The sequence below is a fragment of the Bombyx mandarina genome, chromosome 11, assembly GCF_030267445.1.
Source record: "Bombyx mandarina strain Sakado chromosome 11, ASM3026744v2".
Lineage (NCBI taxonomy): Eukaryota > Metazoa > Arthropoda > Insecta > Lepidoptera > Bombycidae > Bombyx > Bombyx mandarina.
The window spans coordinates 16,107,614-16,132,711 of record NC_143218.1 but is presented as its reverse complement, the minus strand read 5'-3'; the positions used below and the strand labels follow the sequence as shown (position 1 = coordinate 16,132,711).

The 25,098-nt window shown below is 37.8% G+C and overlaps 1 protein-coding gene across 3 annotated transcripts in view; it reads right to left on the bottom strand.

Moving 5' to 3' along the window:
* The window catches only part of Ntan1 (N-terminal amidohydrolase 1), a 121,256-nt gene that overhangs the window by 20,764 nt on the left and 75,394 nt on the right, over window positions 1–25,098 (bottom strand). For all 3 annotated transcript variants that reach the window (XM_089731093.1, XM_028172110.2, XM_089731094.1), the window contains one exon: window positions 6,785–6,835. The gene's annotated coding sequence lies outside the window, so the exon portion shown is untranslated. The remainder of the gene's footprint in view (window positions 1–6,784; window positions 6,836–25,098) is intronic.

Below are 25,098 nucleotides of genomic sequence, written 5' to 3'. Positions count from 1 at the left end.
CTTTCATGGTTTGAGATTTCTGAGTGAAACTTTTGTCAAATGGTATCTACGAGGTTCTTCTTTTAAAAAATGTGCAACATTCGATTATCGACTTTCAGTTTTTTTTTTATTCAGCTTAGACAAGAAAGATGGATACTTCGATAATTCGAGTGATTTTTGAATATGAGTTCCGACGTGGAGCTAACGCTGCAGAAACAGCTCGCAATATCAATGTTGCGTTTGGAGAGGGGACTACTGATGAACGCACCGTGCGATTTTGATTTAAACGTTTCGTAATGGAAATTTTGATTTGAAGAACGAACCACGTGGAAGACCGCGCATACACATGTGAATAACAATGAATTGATAGAGATGGTGAAGACGATCCGAACCAAACTACCCAGGAATTAGCGGCACGGTTCGTTACCTACCAACAATATTGACTCATTTGTTGTATGCAGTGACTCATATTTTTTAAAGTAAAAAAATATGAAAAATGGGTGCCTCATGATTTGACTGATCTGCAGAAAGATACGCGTGTTGAAAGTTGTGTGTCTTGTTGAATCGATACAGAAACGAAGGGATATTAGATCGAATTGTGATATGTGATGAAAAGTGGATTCTTTACGATAACCGTAAGCGAAAAATGCAATGGTTGACCCCAGGTCAAACGCCGCAACAATGTCCAAAAGCAAAGCTTACCAACAAAAAGGTAATGGTGACTGTTTGGTGGTGTCAGCATGGTGTCATTCACTATAGCTTTCTCCGATCTGGTCAAGCAATAACGGCAGATGTCTATAGTGCCGAACTCCGAACAATGATAGCAAAACTTGCAGTGAAACAGCCCCGACTCATGAATCGATCTTCACCATTATTGCTCCATGATAACGCGAGACCTCATACACCACGAGAAACCATTTCAACTCCATAGGAACTGTAATTAGAAACCATTCGTCGCCCTCCGTATTCGCCAGACCTTGCTCCAACGGACTATCATTTTTTTCGTGATTTAGACAATTTTCTACGTGATAAAAGTTTTCTTTCCAGGAGGCAGTTCAAAATGCTTTCACACAGTTTGTAGAATCTAGATAACCATAGCTCTATGGTAAAGGCATAAATGACCTTCCTATTAGATGGCAGCAATGTATAGACAATAATGATAGATATTTTGATTAAATAAATATGTTAAATGAAAAAAAAAACGAATTTCAATTTTTCAGTACAAATCGGCAATTACATACTTTAACCCCTAATACTATACATACATAGCACTAGTAGACCCGACAGACGTTGTTATTGTATTCGTGTCTTAAATATTAAGATTATAATATTTTTTATATATATAAAAATAGCTACGACCAACTTTTTTGTGGACCAAATTGTAAATCCAAATCATTCACGAATCCATTTGAATACACACAAAAACATTCACCAAAATCGGTCTATATAGCTGTTTAGGAGAAGTTCGGTCACATATACACGCACAGAAGATTATATTATGTAATAATCTATAAAAATGTGTATTATCGGCCTAACACAGTTTTTTTTTTCTACCTATGATCCCTTTTTCCTTTGAATGTAGTGAGTAGTGTCTTTAGGGGTGGTAGATCACCACCAAGCTTATTTTTGCCGCGAACCAATCATAAGTGTCGGTTGTGTCGGTTTGAAGGGTGAGACAGCCTTACGCAATATGTTTGGAACTTTGATCTCATTTTTGGAGGTAAATACGATAACAACTGAACATCAAGTGGAGGTCGAGAGTCAAGAGGAGAAGGTGGAGGTTCAAAAAAGAAAAAAAATTTTGTTTTGTTGGTGTAAAAAAGAACAAATTTTTTGGTAAATAAGCGATTTTTATCATGAATTTCTTGTAATGCTTGCAATAAATTTTAATATAAACTGTAATCATGATTAATTAAAAGTAGTATTATAACATATTGTTAAGCCGGTATGAGTAACGGTATGTGTCGTCAGATTGCAAAAACGGACATCGAAACATATTAAACATTTCACGAATATTCTGGAAACATTTCTCGAGTATTCTAGTACATTTCCTTAGTGTTCGAGTGACTATAAAAGTGTGAATATAGTCTTCAGGAAGACAGTTCCCGCTGAGTTTCTCGCCGAATCTTCTCAGTGGGTCGCGATTCCGATTCGTTTGTAGATTCTTTTTTTTTTCTATTGCCCTTGTAGGCAGACGAGCATACAGCCCACCTGATGGTGAGTGGTTACCGTCGCCCATGGACTTCAGCAATGCCAGGGGCAGAGCCAAGCCGCTGCTTACCACTTAATACTCTCCACAAGCCTCGTTTGAAGAAGGACATGTCATAGCGCTCGGGAAACACCGTGGAGGGGAGCTCATTCCATAGCCAGAATTCTGCCAAGTACTGCTTTTGTTAGGACTGGTATCAGCAAATTCTCTCAGATTAAGCCCGTGAGCTCATCTACCCGTCCAAGCGTAGTTGTAAAAACCCCTTAGGCTACCAGCAAAAAAGTAGAAAAAAAGACAGCTCTCTTCGAAACGAAGCGACGAACGGATCACCTCGAGAAAGTGAAAAAGTGAATTGTGACAGTGAAGCCTACCTTATAATTAAATTGAGTTTTAATCTTTATTTCGGTGACTTTTAATTAATCTGAGCCCCAGTTCCTAACTATATTTTTATGTAGGTGGAATCAGTACATTTTGCGATGAAGTCAGAAGGGCCTAGAACTAATTTGACGGAAGGTGGTTCCAATTGCTCATGGGCGCTAACCAACATACGTAACTACCGCCTACCATCAACTTATTAACTATTTTCAGCCTTCGTTTTAAGAAAGGCGTGTCTTTGTTCCGGTGGTTTTTGGTATGATGATAGAAGATTATAGACATCCCTATTAACGTATATGAGAATGAGAAAGAATAATTGTCAAAAGACAGCTGTATCATAACGCTATCGAGAGCTACTTTACCTCTTCTTTTTTTATGATTGAAAGATTACTGGTGGCCCGGAGGCCTTTCCAGTTTCACCAGGACAGGTGGGCGAGCAAAGGCCCAGCCAGGAGGGGTGGGATTTGCTAACAACTGCCCGAGCGCCTCCGAAGGAGACCTACCAACTCAAGAGCAATTGCTTCGCGAATGAATCTACTACCGGATCGGAATCGCGACCCGCTGAGAAGATCCGGCGAGAAACTCAGCGGGCTGATACATGGGTTAGGTTGCACGTCGACCTCTTTGTCGAGTTCGACAAGTACGGTTACCGGGGTTCCTCAGCCTGCTCCTAGTGTTAGAGCTGAAGGTATCTAATGCAAGAGTTATTGGATCTGATGGATCCGTAAGGACGTGTCTAGGGCGACGACGGTGACTTGCTCCTGCGTGATCAAGATTCGGGGAGTAGACGGCGGCGGCAACGATAAGGCGATTATCACGACGCATAGCCTTATCGAAGTAGCCTCTTCTCAGAAGGTACGATACATACATCCTTTTTTAAACCAAGTATATTAGTACTGATTATATTTTTTTTTTAATACCGCAATTTTTGGCTTATTATTTTTTTTCGAACTTTTATTTTGTTTCAAAATCAGTCTTTCCTATTTCGCAAACAGCTTTTACCGAACAACAAAAAAAAACTAGACGTACCGCTTTGGTGTGCCATTTTCACGGTAAACTTTACGACGCCACGGTAATGATACTAATAGCTTGAAATTTAAGTCATTTAAGTCATTTTGAAAACTAAAACGTTGCTTCGTGAACATCCGACGAAAGGAGCCCGTGAGTCTGCCGGAGTTAATTGGTCTTAATTGACGCTCGGACGGTCGGTTGCAACGCTTCTAACATCACAACGGATTTACAGAGCTGCCAGACGAAATTGACGCACCGATTTATTAATTCCAATCAGATCTAATCCGTTTCAGAGATAAAAAAACGATTGATATCACCGTATAGGTGTACGATAACAAATATGTCATCCGTCTAATGTCAACTCAAAATCTCAATTACATTGCAAATATTCATATAGCTCATGTCTTAAGGTGAGTGGCGACATTCACGCCGTGATGTCTATGGTCTCCTATAACTACATTGCACTAGGCGGGCCTTGAGTTCATTCCGCGTCTACCAACGAAATCCCGAGAACGCTGCTATTATAGCTTGTATAAAAAACATTGATTCCATGATATTTCTGGAGGATCACCTCTCGTGTTTTGACGATACGAAATAAACCTATCTTAGAGTTCCAATAACAACTGTACCAAATTTTATGACAATTGTACGAATGCTTGAGAAAGAGATAGATGACAAAAACATACATACATGAATCCATATATTTTTATTTATTTAGCAAATAGCAGCTAGCTAGATAGATGAACCAATTTAGATATATATATCTATATTATTACATCTATATATTAATACGTGAAGCAAAAACTTTGTATCCCTTTTTACGAAAATTGCGCGGACGGAGGAGTATGAAATTTTCCACACTTATAGAGAATATAGAGAAGAAGTGCACAATGCTAATATTTTTTTAAAATAATGCGTAAAAGATACATTAAATCAATAAAGAAAACATTACACACACTACATACCATGTATCTGACGCACACACGCATGCATACTATTTATTGTCAAACTTTTGTTCTTGACGTCTGTTGTCAAATTGAGAATAGCTTAAATATTGTTTGTCTTTGTTCATATTTTTATAGTGTAGTCTTGGCGAAATTTGTGATTATAGAAGTATAAAATACAATCATAATAGTGTACAAACTTACAATTCCAATTAATTATAGTCGAATTTCGACTACTGCGGGACCTCTAGTTATGAATAATATTAACTAATATTAACATTATTTATTAATATTATTTATTATTAACTAATAATAAATAATATTAACAAGAACTTAACAATTTGCTCTAGATGTACTTATTGAGACTAAAGCATATTCATGGATAGAATTTAACCTATGGGTTAAGTATCATTCCTATCTACGAATCGATCCCAATACTAAATAGCGAGATATTATCGTTTATTCAAAACACAACTAGAGTAATAACATAAACAACATTCATATACAAATATTACAGGAAAGTACATGAGAGATTTAAAGGGACAATAAATTTAAATTCTGATGCTGAATTAAAACCATTGTTCGATGAGGTCGGTACGCGTAACTGAGTCTCTATATCCGGGGGGAATATCTTCCCCCGGGGCCATTAGGATACTAATTCGTGACACCGGAGCCAAGTCCCGTCCGGCCTGTTATGGAGAATCGGCCAATAGAGCTGTCCGACGGCTTATTAATGGCCAGAGACAATGATGCTAATGCTATTAAGTGGACGCAATCAGAAGCAGCCGGTTTCAATGCGGCCAACATTAAACTCGAAATGAATCGTCCAATTTAAACACGGCCTTTTATAAATGTTGTACTAATTACATTTGTCAATTCACTAAACTCATAATATTAGAGGTCCCGCAGTAGTCGAAATTCGACTATAATTAATTGGAATTGTAAGTTTGTACACTATTATGATTGTATTTTATACTTATATAATCACAAATTTCGCCAAGGCTACACTATAAAAAAATATTAATAAAGACAAACAATATTTAATCTATTCTCAATTTGGCCACAGACGTCAAAAACAAAAGTTTGACAATAAATAGTATGCATGCGTGTGTGCGTCAAATACATGGTATGTAGTGTGTGTAATGTTTTCTTTATTGATTTAATGTATCTTTTATGCATTATTTAAAAAAATATTAGCTATGTGTACTTCTTCTCTATATTCTCTATAAGTGTGGAAAATTTCCTACTCCTCCGTCCGCGCAATTTTCGTAAAAAGAGATACAAAGTTTTTGCTTCACGTATTAATATATAGATGGGTGTAGTGTGCGAAAACTTTAATGACAATTGAAGTTTTCCTAGTGTTTGCCTAAGTTGTAAATTAATAAAATGTATAGTCACAAACATTAATAAATACATTACAAAAACGATAACAGTTTATTTTTAGCAATTATTTCATAAAAGTGGCGACGAGTACACGATAATTTGTAAAGATAATATTAGTTTCTCACGACGAAGCGATGACTAGACAAACATTTAGGAGAAATTCGCTCCTTTCATGACCGCGTCCGCTATTATCTGGCTCATTTGCGGTAAAAGACAAACGGTCGATCAAAGCCGAATCACAAATTTCGCAGATAAAATCGTTCTTTAAGACAATAGTTATCGTTGGTGCGCGATACCGGCTTAGATACAACCTATCGAAGCCTGATGGATGCGGCACGCTCTCCTGATAGGATCTCTATCGTGAAGCCGCGCGGACCCACCTCGTGTGCACCAATTATTATTCAATATCTCTTGCATCCATCCGATAAAGCTCTGGCAATAGATCGACGATACCATTATTGAGGTTAACGTATTATTTGATTCTCGGGGTGCGGCCGGTCAAGTGACAATCGCACGGGGCACCCGAACTCATCCTAATTGAATAATAGTTCCATTTGTCAGTACCATCAATGGATTTATCATCGTATACATTCGAACCATCTTCGATGCTTGAACGAGATTTCGTCATTTCAAATAAAGCCATATTATTTGTTTACGAGACTGCATCGATACAGGTCAACGTTTCATTCATTTCGGATGTGAGATATGTTATCGACAATAGAAATACAATTTGGTTAATTATACTTTCAAGATAATGATTTTGTAATGGCGTATTCAATACGCTTCATGATAATATTATGTTTATTAGTAGCCTTCCGCGAACGTAAACATGGTCTTCATTGAAAACAATGGAAAATTACTTTTAGAAATTAATGTAACTTACATTTAATGCGTGGAGATGTTGATGTCAAGTTCATTCAGTTCTATGAGCCTCCTGAAACAGAAATAAAGAAAAATTCTTATTAACACAAAACAAACGTTTTACAGATATGTATGTTTATAGAAAAGAGATGCAATAACTTTGATAGGGAACTGAGGAAATGCCATTCTCGCGTGCCGAAGATTCTTTGACGTTCCAACGTTAGTGGAGACGTACAATCTTATCAGCAGCGGGATATTTCGAATGAATTCCGCACATTGAAGGAAAGTCATACTTTACGAAATATGACGCACGGGACGTGTCCACACTACGAACTTTATCGGGGAGAGCGGTAATGCTAATTCAATGGCGTAATACCTTTGTATCGCGATGTATCTCCCCAGCGGTCGATCCCGCCGAGATAGTATAAGATCGCGCCGATATGGTTTTGTTCGTGATTTATTTTGGTCGCTTCCATATAAGTATTTACAGCAACAATGGGTCCAGAGTCGGATTTACGACAATCGATTCACAATCGATATAAGATTTCAATGGTTTCAGATTATTCTTATTCGCCCATTAACAAAATCGTATCTATATATTAATACATGAAGCAAAAATTTTTTGTATCCGTGTTTACGAAAAACGCGCGAACGGAGGAGTATGAAATTTTCCACACTTATAGAGAATATAGAGAAGAAGTGTACAATGCTAATATTTTTTTCAAATAATGCATAAAAGATACATTAAATCAATAAAGAAAACATTACACACACTACATACTATGTATTTGATGCACACACGCATGCATACTATTTATTGTCAAACTTGTTCTTGACGTCTGTTGTCAAATTGAGAATAGATTAAATATTGTTTGTCTTTGTTAATATTTTTTATAGTGTAGTCTTGGCGAATTTGTGATTATAGAAGTATAAAATACAATCATAGTGTACAAACTTACGATTCCAATTATTTATAGTCGAATTTCAACTACTGCGGGACCTCTAGTTTGTATTGATCGTCAAATTAGTCTAGTGACGCTTGTTCGATAAATATATTTCTTATACGAGGTTTGGATGTACTTTTTTAGTCTTTTAGTTTTTAGTCCGTTTCTGGTACCATTACAAATGAGAACAACATAGTTGAACTTTTTTGTAACTTTCGAATTAATAATCTTAATTTACACTAAAAATATGAAAACGTTGTCCATGCTAACATTGTAAACGTGAAAGTTTGTATATTTTAATTTTTGTTATTCACACAATAACGCCTAAACGGAGTCAGTCCGATGGAATTTTGTACAATACTGAATCCAAATAATTATGATAAATGACAACAACAGGTATGTCAGTCATAAAATGCACGAACAATAACTGTGACAACGGATCTACAAATCATCTGGTAGTTTATGATACAAGTAAAACGTTGGTAGGACCTCTTGTGAGTCCGCACGGGTAGGTACCACCGCCCTGGCTATATCTGCCGTGAAGCAGTAATGCGTTTCGGTTTGAAGGGTGGGGCAGCCGTTGTAACTATACTGAGACCTTAGAACTCATATCTCACGGTGGGTAGCGACATTTACGTTGTAGATGTCTATGTGCTCCGGTCACCACTTAACAAAAGGTGAGTTGTGTGCTCGTCAACCCAACTAAGCAATAAAAAAAATACAGCTTTGCGTTATAAAAAAATAGCGGGGCTGAATCCACGAGACGCAGCTGGAGAGAAAATATATAGGAAGCATTGGTAAGGAAGATCAATCTTAAGCAATAACAGTAACTGTAAACTTAATGAGATGTATGAAGTCTCACTCCAATCGTTCCAAGCCAACATTACAAATAATAACCTTATCCGAATAAAGGACCGTGTTCATCTAACGTGAACAAATATATTTATCAAGGATTCGGCTAAACATAATCAGAAAAACTATCGTAGGCCTAACGTGAAATGATTTTGATGCAGTGAAAATTGTTCGACAGTAACTTCGCTCAGAATAATATCCAATATTGATATTATAATATATTTACTAATGTTATAGAATAATATCCAATATTGATATTATAATATATTTACTAATTTTATAAATAAGAAATTGTGTTTGTTTGTTTTTCTTTCACGTTTTCATTCAGAAAGATGGTATTGAGTCAGGGAGTGGGATAGGCTTCCTTTTATCTCATTTCTACGGGAAACTATTATGTTTTATTACCTTTAGAATTCCTGTAATATTAATCGATATTATGGGAACCAAACATCATTTACCAAAGTTTTTATGAGATAAACGCTATTTTGCAAACAATATAGTGTTCTTTGATTTGTGTCCAGTTTGTTGTGTGTTAGGTCCGTAGATCTTTAGTTTCTCTTTACACGACAGAGATCGTCATCATGCTTTTATCACGCTTACAAATTGTGTGGTATTAACAGTGATACATAACTCATTGACACCATCCCTTCACCACGCGGGTGAAACAGCGGGAAGCATCTAGTAATATCATACACAAGATTCAATGTTGGCATTTATGAATTAACACCATTCCATTGGTTCAGCTCAAATATTTACATAGTAGGCGTAGTAGTTACATTTGAGGGGTAGTACAATACAATTATTTCTTTTTATTAATTACTAGCTTTTGCCCGCGACTTCGTCCGCGTGAAATAGTGACTTCAGGATAGCGCTAAATTTTACCCGCGACTTCATTTACGTAGAAGGTGAAAATATTTTTGAATAATATAATGTTAAGGAGCTATTTAAAGTACCAAAATCACGCTTTTTGACCGGCTTCAAAAGCGGAGGTTATCGATTCGACCAACATTTTTTTATCTATGTATGTTCACCGATTTCTCAAGAATGCTTGAACCGTTTCTGAGAATTCTTTTTTTTTTGTTCGAAAGGGTAGAGTTCCCGAATGGTTCTATAATCATCAGTATCACGATCTGAGGATAGGAACCTGGAGGAATCCAGTAAAATCTACAATTTTCAAAACCTATCTTGAAGTGGGGGTTTCTTCTTATTCTTCTCATTCTGCGCCGCCCGCACCGGCCGGCGCCTTGTACACCAATATTGCGCACTTGATCATTATTTTTCTGTGATGTCATTTTAAAACTGCGATATCTTCTAAGATACTCACAAAATCAAATAATGTAAATGGCAAATTTCTTTAAAATTAAATACTTGTAATGAATAACATATTTATTTGGATAGGGATTATTGTCATCTCCATAAAAACACCTTCACAAATAATGCTTTATTTTAGAACAAATTGGTTAGCATAAGAAAGTTATAGGTAGTGAGCCAACCTTAAAATATATGTCTGTCAGGGACTTTTTTTAAAACTTTTAAAGGAGATTTATTTCATATAACAATTATGTCTTACATTATTTTAGCGAAGCTTTAACCAATTCCGCAGCGGACGCAGCGGAAGTTCTTTATTAGTGCTCCGCTTGTATGGGTCTTAGCGTGATGTTATAGAGCTTATAGCCTTCCTCAATAAATGGACTATCTAAGAGTGAAAGATTTTTTTAAAATCGAACCAATCAAACAAACAAACAACCTCTTCAGCTTTATAATATTAGTATAGATAACGTTTACGGGTGAATAACCTCACGGCTAAGCTTGTGCTAAGTGGTTATCGTAGCTCATCATGCAGGTCGCAGTCTTAGTTAATACCTATAACGTAAGTCCCAGCCTTAAAACCGGAAAGTATGACTGTGCTATCACAGATATTTGTGTTTTTTCCCATTCCAAAAAAAAAACTATTCACCATTTCGATGCGACATCTCTAATTTAGTAGATATAGATAACAAATGATAAAACTTTAATCGGCTTCCGTTGGTTCTACACCCATATTTTTTTTTAGTGTCGTGAATCCCGTCTTAATAAAAAAATACCGGAACAGTCCGGGAACATAGCGATCTTCCTTCAGTCGATAAGCCTCTTTTTTATTGCTTAGATGGGTAGACGAACTCACAGCCCACCTGGTGTTAAGTGGTTACTTCAGCCCATAGACATCTTTTTTTTTTATTGCCTTTGTAGGCAGACGAGCATATGGCCCACCTGATGGTAAGTGGTCACCGTCGCTCATGGACGTCAGCAATGCCAGGGTCAGAGCCAAGCCGCTGCCTAAACAACATAAATGCGCCACCCATGTTGAGATATAAGTTTTAAGGTCTCGGTGTGGTTACAACGTCTGCCCCGCCCTTCAAACCGAAACGCATTATTGCTTCACGGCAGAAATAGGCAGGGTGGTGGTGCCTACCCGTGCGGACTCACAAGAGGTCCTACCACCAGTAAGTATATTTTCTTTAGACCGTTTTAACGGATATATGAAGCCTTGACGATCACCGGAATGGATTGTACAGATTATTATATTGTGAACAATCGTTTTAGAAAGGAAACTCGTTTTGAGATAAATACCTATCGCGAGGACGTACACACACCACATTGTGTTTGTCATTAATCTCTGATGAATCTTCAAGACATTTGTTCTCGACCTAAAACTAGTCATGAAATTAAAGAGAATACTGTGTTTTTGTAATCCTTTAGAACTATTATTTTAAAAAAACAAAATAGCATCACTAGTTTTATCACGATTCTAGAAACATTTATTTGTAATATTAATACGTGAAGCAAAAACTTTGTATCCCTTTTTACGAAATTGCGCGGACGGAGGAGTATGAAATTTTCCACACTTATAGAGAATATAGAGAAGAAGTGCACAATGCTAATATTTTTTTTAAAATAATGCATAAAAGATACATTAAATCAATAAAGAAAACATTACACACACTACCATGTATTTGACACAACACATATATATAAATACTCTTTGTTTATTGTCAATTGTCAAACTTTTGTTAGTGTTTAAAGTCTGGGGTCAAATTGAGAATAGATGAATATTGTTTGTCTTTATGATTATTATTTATGTATAGTGTAGTTTTGGCGAAATCTGTGATTATATTATATAAGTACAATAAGTACCTATTTGACAATAAAACCATAATAACGTTTAAACATAAAATTTCAATTGATTAAAGTCGAATTTTGACTTCTGCGGGACCACTAGTTTGTATTATTTGTCCTGATTAATTTCTAAACGGAAGTTACCGTAGTTGAGTAGAGAATTTATAAACTACATTTTTGACTAGTTTTTGTCCCAAGGATCGTCCTTCTTTCGTCCTCCTGTCTCTGTTAAGTGTGGGCATTCGAGTGGACCACTTATTTCGTGTACCTACTAATTATCCCAAACTTAATTGAAGCGCATTTCTTAATCACACGCATTATGTTTATTACAAACTAAACATATCAATTACGAACGTTCAAAGATTTCAATCATTAAAAAAATCACAACTCAATCGATTATCATTATCGTTCATGATATTATTAATTCCATACAATCATGGAGTACATAATGGACCAGTCAGTAAACTTGTTTCTTAGATGCGTTCAAGAGTCCGACCCGTCGTGGTCGGAGCATTGAGGTGATTGCGCTAATTATGGAAACTCATCGAAAGTAGTGGAGTTTGGTATTGACAACGCTTTTCTTTGACATATATTATGTATATAAGGTTTTGAAATACGAATTATTTTAGGATATCGACAATTTTTTTTTTTTTTTGGGTTGCCGATTGCTCAGAAATTTCTAATGCTTCATCAGAAGAGGAAGACGAGAGGACGGCCTCAGCCAGTATTGGTGAGATTTGCTAACAGTATATGAACACACGATAGGTTACGCGAATGAAAGTAGCTTCAAAATAATGTCTCTACTACGAGCGATAATCACAACAAAACTTTAGTTTTGCTTTCTTTCAGAACAAATAAACCTAAGAAAACTATAAACAAAAAAAATATGTTATATATAGATAAATCTATACAACTATCTATCTGGTAAACTCAAATTTACAAATCAATCCGGTAAGAATTTCATAAAAAAAATGCATAGCTATGTTTTATCAGAAAGTTTTGTGTTTTAAAACGAATTATTTGTTCTATGATATTTTGTGAATAACGGTGTGATTTTCAATTTCATTTATTCTATTGCGGTTTTTTTTAATTTCGATATTTTTTATAAAAAAACGGTAACCTATTTATTATATTGCGCAAGATCGTTGACTACAATCGTACTACTGTGGTGTGATAAGACACTATTTTGACAGTGTTCACCGCTGACCGCATATCTGTTTATCTTTAACTAGCGGCTAGCTCCGGCTCCGCTCGGGACTTTAACAAAAGTTTCAACGAAGTTGTTTTATTTAAAAAAATAAAAGAACACTTATTGCGGCATAACTAGTAATAATGTGTTCTACAAAGTCGTTGTACATTATTTTATTCTATCGTCAATAGTTTTCACAGGGCACGCGATGACGATTTTAGGAATTTTTTTACACCTTGGGTTACATTATTGGAGTTCTAGTAAGGATCCCTTATTTTTTTCAAAAAATATTATAGCCTATGTCACTCGGGATTAGTGTAGTTTCCAAAGAGTGAAAGAATTTTTCAAATCGGTTCAGTAGTTTCGGTGCCTATTCAATACAAACAAACAAACAAATCTTTCCTCTTTATAATATTAGCATAGATATAGTTAATTGTTATTAATTCTGCACACTTTAAATATGTTTCTTAAAAGTGTGATAAACAAGAAAATTGTCATTAATAAATTATCGTGAATATAAAATTGTTGTTGTTTTTTTAAGTACAATTTGACTAAGTAAATTTTGATATTGTTCACACATTACACAGTTGTTGTGGTCACTAGCGAATGTCAGGTGATATCTATACTAATATATAAATCTACAGTGGTTTTTCCGGATGTTCCGTTATAACTACTGAACCATGCATCCGATTGACTTGAAACTTGGTATCCATGTAGAAAATACATGTACTTAATGGATACGCTAATATTTATATAAGCGTTGAACTCCCTACACCAGTTGCGGGGGCGTTAATGATGGGAATCTTTGTGAGGGTGAGAAATAATAAGATTAATTTTAAATGCCCAGCAAAGCGGACGGGTACAGCTAGTTCGTTGATATTTTTAATGTCGAAACGTTGCAAATATAATAATGAAAATTAAAATAATATTCTTGAGTGAAGCTAGTTTCATTCTAAGTAATTAAAGAAAACTCTACTGTATCTTTTGTTTAAAGTCAACGTTATAAACTTCTACATATTAAGCAGGTTTTTTTTTGTTACATCTTATCAGTTGCTCGGACATATGGGGAAGAGTGGTTGCCCAATCGAATAATTTAGGGTAAGGTATATACATGGGAAGAAATAATTGATTTAAATTGTCAATACATTTGCTATGCAACTCTTCCGCAAGTTCTGTATCGATTTCTCTATGTTCTAAGATAACTTAACTTTTAAGACTTTTTAATCCATACGTTAGCTGTCAACAAATAAACTTTCTAACATGATAAGAATCTAGAAAAAATATTATGTCACCAACACAAGATGTTTTTGAACGAAGAACACCTATGTTTCATGCTACAAGTAAAATTTATTTATCTCGCGTGTAACGTGTCGAGCGAAATGCAAATCGATCCTGTTAGAGCATTAGTCACGGCAAATTTTAATTATTATTAACAGCATTTTCGCATATCATTACGGAACGTGACGCTTCCTATTCATGAAAAATATTATCCTTGCAGCTGGATCGTGTAACATCGATACTTGTATCTCCAGCGATAAGTAAGTATTTTATTTTATGATAATTTTCCGCTACTGCTTTTCCGTGCACAACGATACTAAATTAATTATGTTTAGTTGTCTTTAAGTATCTAAAATATGTATTTATTGTGATTATAATATTACTTTTATTGATCTAGACCGGTGTTTCCCTAACGTGGGGTCCACGTCCCACAATGGGGCAATTTGATAATTAAGGAGGGCAATCGCACTAAATTATTATATTTCAGTTTTTTATTATATGTTTTGAAATATGACTTTCTGTGTTTTGATAACAATTTCATAGCGATGCATTCGCTTTCTTCCTAGAACCTATCATTTATGTTTCAAAAGTGAACAAATCGATTTTTTTATGTTCATAATTATGTATGGGGCCATAAAAATTTTAGAAATGTTACAGTGGGGCATGGCACAAAAAAGTTTAGGAAACACTGATCTAGACGGACTGACGAGGCCTTATGTTTTTATTGCCATTATAATCGGACAGGCATACGACGCAGTCTTATATATGTATAATATGATTTACTTCTAAATCCGCTATAAAAGTTTTCAGTGAACAAAAAAAATACTAATGAGCACGCAGACTATGACGTCACGTTCAGAAATATGCGAACATCGTGCCAAGTGTCTAATTGTTCTATACATCAATATGATATCGCACCTTCTTCCTGATGGCTTGAATTCATAATGATTTATTACGTTGAAACTTTTTATTGTAAAAGAATTGAAACATATTTTTCAGATTTTAAAATTTTCTTCCCATACCTAATTGGTAGCCTAAGGGGCTATTCTCACTACTCACGGACCGGTAGTTTTTTTTTTCCTTATCTATGCTGATAGCCTTGAGAGGCTATTTCAGCTTCTTTTTGACGTGTAGGTGAGTTCACGGGGCTCAAGCCGGGAGTGTTGCTAACACTGTCCCTAGCAAGAGCAGTGCTTCGCAGAATCTACTACCGGATCGGAAACACGACCCACTGAGAAGATCCGCCGAGAAACTCAGTGGGCTGTGTCTATGGGTTAATTTATTCGCCGAGCCCTTCGTCGCAAGCAACGGGTTCGGCGAGAACGGTGACCGGTGCTTGAGGTACCTAAAAGCACCGTGAATGGATCGGGAGGATCCGTAACGACGTGTTTAGGGCGACGTCGACTGTTTACCATTCGGTCCACAGGATCGGGTATGGAATTACCGACGACCACGACAAGAGGGTTTTCATGTCGTGCCGCCTTCTGAAAGTGACGCAATGATGCCGACTGTAAATACTGACTAAGTCAAGCTCCAGGTCATCATGTATACTGACCTTAATGACTATACAGACTAAGAACTATTAAGTTAACTACGACTTAGAGTACTTTGGGTCCATATTCGAACACAACAAAGTGAGTGATCGATCATTTACATAAACAGCGGCCGTGGTGATCATGCGCGTGTCCGTAAAAACGAATATCTTATTCGGAAACAGTGTTGCCGTGTAAACATAGATTTATTACCACAGATTAGAAAAACATTTCTCATTAAATTACGATAAAAGTTTTTTTTGTTTGGCTCCGATGTTTGACATACTATTCGTTATGAGATTGATGCATGCCACTACAATATTTTGTTATTCGTATAAAGGATTACTGTTACAACTAACTAGTAACTTGCAGTAAGTAATCTTAGCCGGCAACGCAAACGAGCCATAAAGGCGAATTTACATTACGAAATTAGTGGCATGAAATTAATTTCGTGACATTAGTTTTACCAACAGTTTCACGTGTAATTTAATACTTTCGTAATGCATGCATTAATTTCATGCATGCAAATTAGTTTCGTGCCCTGCGCGATTTTTTGGTGAAATTAGTTTCATGCAACTAATTTCATAGTGTAGACGCGACGTGAAACTAATGTCGCGAAAGAGCCTGCGCTGTGCGGGCGTGTGTATTGTTAGTTCGGACGCGCTTCAAGCCTTGAAAATGGCAAACCAACGATGGAGTAGAGAAAAAAAAAAGATCTTATTAATGAGTATCAGCGACAAGGGTGTCTCTGGGACCCGAAACACTAACAGTAATGCGGAGTTCACATTACGAAATTAGTGTCATGCATGTTGAGCTCAGTTTCACGAAAGTAGTTTCTATATATGCGAAAGTAATTTCGTTAAAAAATTAGTGTCGCGAAATCCACAGTATCGCAGCAACCATGGTGCCGTCAGCATCAAAGCTATAATTTGCTATATTCAATGTAGCTAAAGAAATGCTTATATACCTATAAACTTAAAAAAAGACTATCAAGAAAAAAAAAGTTGGTAGATTCGAGGATGGTCAACAAGAAGGCATTTAGGTGCATTGAAGTTAGTCTCTGAATTAGCAGATGAAGATCCTGAGAGTTATAAAAACTATTTTCGAATGAGTAAAGATAATTTTGATTTTTTACTGTAGGTGTTTCGGGACCCTTGTCATTGATATTCATTACTTATTAATCTATTGTATTATTAGGAATCAGAAGAAAAACCATTTAAAAAAAATAACAATTAGCACACATTTACAGAGACTTAAAACAATGACTCACGCACACCACGTCCACGACTACCTTCTCTCACGAACGCCGCCGATCGAATGAATGTTTCGAGCAAAGGCGTTGCTATTTATAGGCACTGTACCCTCAACATTATTATAAAATTCGTGTTTCCTAAATTAACACTTAAAGTCTTTGAACGATGTTCTCTCGACGAATGTCAACCGACAAATGCGCGGGTGACGGAGCTGCGCGCCGGTTTTATACCCTTTTTGTAGGGTATTCCTTACACGGCCTCTCCTGACTGTGGTTCGTCCTCGACCACATAACTGGGGTCCACTCGTAACGATGATGCGGAAGCGTGCGAAAGATCTTGTTAGATCCGCGCCTCCCGAGAGTTCGGTAGGGCAGCCGTCCCAGCTCCAGTCTGCTCCCACGATGTGAGGCCGTACCACGTGTGGCGGGCGTCCCGCTCGACCATCCTGATAGATAATTCTGAAAATGCAGGCAGAGCGCATAAGTAGCTCAGCAGGACTGCAAACGAACTACTCCTTACTCGTGACTCCCTGCGTCGGGCTTAGTGGACCAAAGGCATCATAGTCCCCAACGAGTGAAGCAGCAGGCCACAGATCGAGCGACATCGCCCTCTGCGTCACTGCCAGTCGTACGGCACCGTGAAGTCGGCGGCTCGCGAGCATCACGTGCAGTGTGCACACGAGCAGCACGTGCGGTCAGTGCGCCAGAAAGACGAGCGCGCGCAGGCAGCGGCACGCGAGCAGCATGTGCTGTATGCACGCCAGAAACAGACGAGCGCGCGCAGGCAGCGGCACGCGAGCAGCACGTGCAGTATGCACGCCAGAAACAGGCGAGCTCGCGCAGCCAGCGGCACGCAAGCAGTGCGCGCAGTATGCACGTCTGAAGCAGCCGAGCGCGCGCAGCCAGCGGCACGCGAGCAGTACGCGCGGTATGCACGCCTGAAGCAGTCGAGCGCGCGCAGCCAGCGGCACGCAAGCAGTACGCGCAATATGCACGTCTGAAGCAGGCGAGCGCGCGCAGCCAGCGGCACGCGAGCAGCACGTGCAGTTTGCACGCCAGAAGTAAGAGAGCGCGTGCAGGTAGCGGCACGGGAGCAGTCCGCGCAGTAGCACAATCATTCTTAATGCGCATATTCCTGTTATTATCCAAGGGCCAGTGTGCGTCGCCCTTCGTTAAGTGTCTTCTGCATTTGGTTATCAGTGATCCCTGTAAAATGGTCCCAGACCCACTCGTACGAAGATCGTATTAAAAACGTACGAGTGCATTCCACACGCAGAGTTTATTCAAACGTGTGAAGCTTCCCGACACGCCGACCGTAGTCAAACGTACCGAGGCTTCTCAATACGCCAGCCTAGGCTGATAGTATTGAGGCATCTCACCGTGTAGAATTAGTCACACGAGTGAGGGATACGTAAAATGGTCCCAGACCCACTCGTACGAAGATCGTATTAAAAACGTACGAGTGCATTCCACACGCAGAGTTTATTCAAACGTGTGAAGCTTCCCGACACGCCGACCATACTCAAACGTGCCGAGGCTTCTCAATACGCCAGCCTAGGCCAATCGTATTGAGGCATCTCACCGTGACTCCGAGTGAGGGATACGTAACTAGAGAGCAATCATCTATAGCTCACCCTTCAGGTTCACCATAGGAATACGTATATCTGTGAACAATGATCATTATTAACTTTACTGACTCTCAAAGAAGGCAGCACACGTCTCAGGGGTCCACTCGCCCCGCCACGACACCATATATTGTGCAGCTGCTTGCGTAGTTTTGCCATAACTGCCATTGAGCAGCCGTAGGATAGAGTCCACTGGGTAGAATTTCGACAACCTTATACGGGCCACGCATGCCGGAATCAAGTTTACCTGCCGACCGATATTACGCAGCTACCGGCACGTCGCTTGCGTGCTACTGCCGCAGGATTCATCGAGGGGCCCGAGCTGGCGGCAATGCCCGTGAGGCACCATCCTCACCATTCGGTAAGGTTCACGGATTGCCGGATCTACATTTCCTGTAGACTGTGAGTTATTACCCAAACAAGATTATCGACATTAAAAACGGCTGCTGCTCGTCGGTGCCCATCCACGCGAGCATCATATCGCTTTTCACTTCGTGGTACCAATTGATGAGCTCTACCTCGACCTAGTTCTCGACGAACTCACCTCGAACGATACACCTCAGTCGTGACATCAGTAATTAGAGTCCTCACCATTAGTGGTGGCGTCTTTTCTACCAGAAGCTGCAGGGCGAATGTCTGTTGTCTTGCATTTTGTGATGTTCAGAATGAGCTGTAATCTCAAAAGTTGAGTTGACCATTGCTATTGCCAACATAGTCCCGTCTACTTGTTGGATATTATGCGTCACTGGTGACAACTAACCTGAACCCAACAAGGACTCGGCCTAGCCGGACCTCCACCAAAAATGAAATCAAATCGTGAGTAGATTAGCGTTCGCGGCTCTAACCTGAGGGCCCATTATGCCCCATATCACTATTAAAGTTCTATCAAAGCACTGGCGAGGGTAGACGCCTCAGAACCAGGGATACTAGATTCTACGCGGCCTTGTTGCGAACCAACGATATTCGACATGGGAGTCGTAACTATCCGTAAAATATTGGTGGTCTGTTCAGCGTGCTCCTTATCGTTAGAACGTGTCGCGACAGGTCTATCGTGCGCGAGCGCATCGTTCGTATCGCGATTCTGTCTATCATCTCTGTGATCGCGAAAGCATAATATCGTTTTCGATTACGAGAATCATCTCGAGATGGTCGCCTCCGTGTACTAGGAGTTTCAGTATGTCTCATTATCACAGTTAAAATTTGCAATCACACAATAAAAATAACAAATAAAGTATGAAAGCATCAAAGTAAGCAGTCATTGTAAAACAAAACAAAGTTCAGAGTTTTTACGGTACTGTGGGCTATTTGAGTCCTTTATCCCACTTCTGATATTAGGAATCAGAAGAAAAACCATTTAAAAAAAATAACAATTAGCACACATTTACAGAGACTTAAAACAATGACTCACGCACACCACGTCCACGACTACCTTCTCTCACAAACGCCGCCGATCGAATGAATGTTTCGAGCAAAGGCGTTGCTATTTATAGGCACTGTACCCTCAACATTATTATAAAATTCGTGTTTCCTAAATTAACACTTAAAGTCTTTGAACGATGTTCTCTCGACGAATGTCAACCGACAAATGCGCGGGTGACGGAGCTGCGCGCCGGTTTTATACCCTTTTTGTAGGGTATTCCTTACAGTATATTATATCTATATTTTTTTCTGTACTCCATCGTTGGTTTGCCATTTTCAACGCTCGAAGCGCGCGCGAGCTGACAATACACACGTCCGCACAGCGCAGGCCCTTTCGCGACATTAGTTTCACGTCGCGTCTACACTATGAAATTAGTTGCATGACACTAATTTCACCAAAAAATCGCGCAGGGCACAAAACTAATTTGCATGCATGAAATTAATGCATGCATTACGAAAGTACTAAATTACACGTGAAACTGTTGGTAAAACTAATGTCACGAAATTAATTTCACGCCACTAATTTCGTAATGTAAATTCACCTTAAAACATCAAAATTATCTTCACTCATTCGAAAATAGTTTTTATAACTCTCAGGATCTTCATCTGCTAATTCAGAGACTAACTTCATTGCACCTAAATGCCTTCTTGTTGACCATCCTCGAATCTACCAACTTTTATTTTTTTCTTGATAGTCTTTTTTTAAGTTTATAGGTATATAAGCATTTCTTTAGCTACATTGAATATAGCAAATTATAGATTTGATGCTGACGGCGCCATGGTTACTGCGATACTGTGGATTTCGCGACACTAATTTTTTAACGAAATTACTTTCGCATATATCGAAACTACTTTCGTGAAACTGAGCTCGACATGCATGACACTAATTTCGTAATGTAAATCCGGCATAAGTTTGAAGTATATGTCATTAGCATTTTCTTTGGTCTACGTGAGATCGTAAACAAAATAAAAAAAAATTATTGACATTATTTCCGGCGTTCCCGAATTAAGAATGTGTGATCACAGGACACGAATGAACAAATAAACCGATCCACCCCTTTTTTAGACATTATATACTGATTATAATAAGGATTGTTATAAATTTAATAATATAATAAATTTATTTATTGCTATGAATTTAATAAATTTATTAATTGTAGGCAGCGGCTTGGCTATCCCCCTGGCATTGCTGAAGTTCGTGGCCGACGGTAACCACTCACCATAAGATGGGCCGTATGCTCGTCTGCTTGAATACAAGGGCAAAAAAAAATTTTTTTAAATTGCTTTTGTGACATTAAGCTTTGTTTCCTGAATCTGTATATAAACATATTTAGATATACCAACATATGTATGTATAGGTATATACATAGTTAGAATTTAAGCGACTTTTGCGGTTTAATCTCGCGATTTTTTTGTTATTGTCATTATATTCGAGGGCTGAAAGGCTATTTGGTTTGAGCGACATTTTTGCAACGTTACAAGGGAGCCATTTATGGTTTAATATTCAGAAAAAATATCATAACAAAAAAAATCTACAGCTATTTGAATGGAGCAAACTTAATTGAAATTCAATTGAAAACATCGAACTGTTGATGCTAATACCAAATAAAACGCACCTTTAGTTACAAAGATAAACGTCGCATAGTAAGCGAAATAGCGTTTAAACCAAAAAGCCTTTCACTTCTCGATATTATGTTCAACATTTCGAATACCTTACAGTTTTCGTGGGTAGTTTTAATTATTTACTAGCTGACCCGGCAGACTTCGTAGTGCCTCAATCGATAAATAAAAGACCTAAACTTTTGTATAAAATAAACTTAAAACAAACAAAAAGAATCCGTTCGACGGAGGAGACATCTAAGGAAAAAATAAAATTGTTTTTTTTATTTAATTCCGAGCATTTTCATATTTATCTACCTTTTAAACCTTCTCTGGACTTCCACAAATAATTCAAGACCAAAATTAGCCAAATCGGTCCAGCCGTTCTTGAGTTTTAGCGAGACTAACGAACAGCAATTCATTTTTATATATATAGATAGAAGATAGATAGGTTTTTTTTTTTATTGCCCTTGTAGGCAGACGAGCATACGGCCCACCTGATGGTGAGTGGTTACCGCCGCCCATGGACTTCAGCAATGCCAGGGGCAGAGCCAAGCCGCTGCCTACCGCTATGTTTGTTACATTTACAGCAATAAAAATGTTTCCAATCTAGGAACGGTCTAGACTCCGGCAAACCAACACGCACCGAATCCGTACTACCGAATGAACAATTGATTATGTCGCTTTGTCAAGATGCGTTCCGATCGATTTCTCTGATCCGTTAATCGCCTTTTACGTAGCAAACTCACGGTAAATATCATTTCTACGTTAGAGCATCGTAAAAAACGAGTTTGTGACCTTTCTTGTATATATATTTTTTTAATCATTTAAATTCTATTAGGCTATAAAACTTTAAATTATTGTATGATATGAACGTGATTACCATTTTAGACCATAATGAAAAGAACAAAACTTCACGTAAAATTATCATGATGGGCCGATATTGATTATGTCATTAAACGTGGAATGAAGTCTTCCTTTACTAGTAATAAAAATGATGTGTAATAAAATTGAAGCTTCGGCTTTTTTTTTATAATTACCTTTAGCTAAGAAACCTGTTGAAGTTAAAGCTTGACTTTGAAACTTTAATAGTAGTAAGACCAAAGTAAGTGGGGATATTCATGTACTAGTAATACCTGTTCCTCATTTACTAATAATACGCTCTTCGATAACCATTTAATACTATGTGGGTCGTGAGGACATTTAAAAATAAATAAATCAAAATTAGAATTATTTCTAACAATAGGACATACAGAAGTATGTAATAGATAATTTTTTTTTTTTTTATGTAAAGATATTCAAGTACATAGTTCGATTTAATAAATTATCCCATATCAAAGCAATTTTTACACGTGCGATTGATTATTTGGATTGCTTAGGTGGATGGTGGATTTTTTACTGGTGGTAGGACCTCTTGTGAGTCCGCACGGGTAGGTACCACCACCCTGCCTATTTCTGCCGTGAAGCAGTAATGCGTTTCAGTTTGAAGGGTGGGGTAGCCGTTGTAACTATACTGAGACCTTAGAACGTATATCTCAAGGTGGGTGGCGCATTTACGTCGTAGATGTCTATGGGCTCCAGTAACCACTTAACACCAGGTGGGCTGTGAGCTCGTCCACTCATCTAAGCAATAAAAAATAAATAAAAAATGCATTCAATTTGTTGTGAATGAGATCTTTTTTTTCCTACCTATACTGATAGCCTTGAGAGGCTATTTCAGCTTCGCCTTGACGTGTAGGTGAGCTCACGGGGCACAAGCCGAGAGTGTTGCTAACACTGGCCCTAGTTAAAGCAGTGCCTCGCAGAATCTACCACCGGATCGGATACGCGACCCACTGAGAAGATCTTGCGAGAAACTGAGTGGGCTGTGTCTAATGTGCCTATGGGTTAATTTACTCGTCAAGCCCTTCGTCGCAAGCGACGGGTTCGGCGAGGACGGTGATCGGCTCATTTAACAATCTCTCACCTAATAATCACTTCGTATAAGGCAAAAATACCTTTCATTGTTTAAAACTTTTGATGTTCCCCGCCGTCACAACCCTACCCACACCGTTCCGCTGATCACGACACTCCATCGCGGTTTAACGCAATGAGCATCACATATTATAATTCAATTTTCAATCAATTTAACGTCTGCAAGGTTGTAAGGTGAAAGCTTGCATAGGATGCGCATAATCTGGTCAGACATACACGTCTAGTGTCTAGACTTTTGATGCACCAATATTATAATGTGGATATGTGTGTGATATGGATATATGTGTGAATATAAGCACGTGGATCGCTAATTTATAATTTACCTATGAATTCTATTAATACGAATCGAAACCTATTTGTTCTTTTTAGACGAATCTGCCCATCATGATGATCTCAGTTTTAATACCCAATCGAAATGAGTATCAGCGTCCAAAATATTATTTTCGTCTCTAGATATTTTCGTGGTTTTGAATCGGTGAGTATCTTAGTTTAATTTAATTAAATTAAGTAATTTTGATTAAATCTTAAGCTATTTTTATTGCTGACAAATATTCAAAATGGCAGAGAAACCATTGCGTGTAATCCCATAAAGACAACACCATTAATTTCCCAGCAAACTTTGAGACTTAAATAGACATGAAGGATTATTCTGGTTATCGTGCCACTTGTAGCAGGGACTGAGAAAATAAAACTTGTTAATTCGTACAATTGGAACAGTGAACAAAAAATCCGGCAAATTGGTAAGTTGAGAACAAACCCACAAACAAAAACAAGTTTCTAAACAGAATTATCTTTATAAATACGATCAAGAAATTGGCTTATAAATCTCCGATTTCTGAATCTAAAAACTGATTTATCGTCGAATTAAATATTTTATATCTTATTTTATTTATAATCGTAGGCAAAGTATACAATTAATGGACTATTGACAATAACATATAATAAGCGTTAATAAATAGGTGAAAAGTAGAATTAAAATAAACCGAACGAGTTTATGTTTAGGTAGACACATATTAATTAATTTTAACATTTTTATACGGTTCATTTTGTAAGCTTATAATATATAGCGGCCCACTCCGACTCTGCTCGGGGCTTTAACAAAAATTTCAATGATATTTGACGTTGTTTTATTTTTTTTAATAAAAGAACACTTATTGCGGCATAACTATAATAGTTAGACATATGCTGTCGCGACTGTTATTGTAAATAATAATATGTTCTACAAAGTCGTAGTAGTAGATTGAGGCATTACGAAGTCTGCCGTGTCAGCTAGTTATGTATAATTTTATTCTTAATGTGGGGTGGAATACTGATATAATGGTTTCCTGTGAATTTTTGCCAGATTCATTCGTCACAAACGTCCTCGAAAGCTTTGATTAGTATACAGTTAAGGTTCCCGTATTTCGCCACACAGGGAGGTCTCTCAAGTCAGCTACTCTGGATCGCTATACTAGATAAGCGGAGACCGGTAGCGCCCACAGTTGCCGTAGGATCTGCAACTTACACGCGTGGGAAC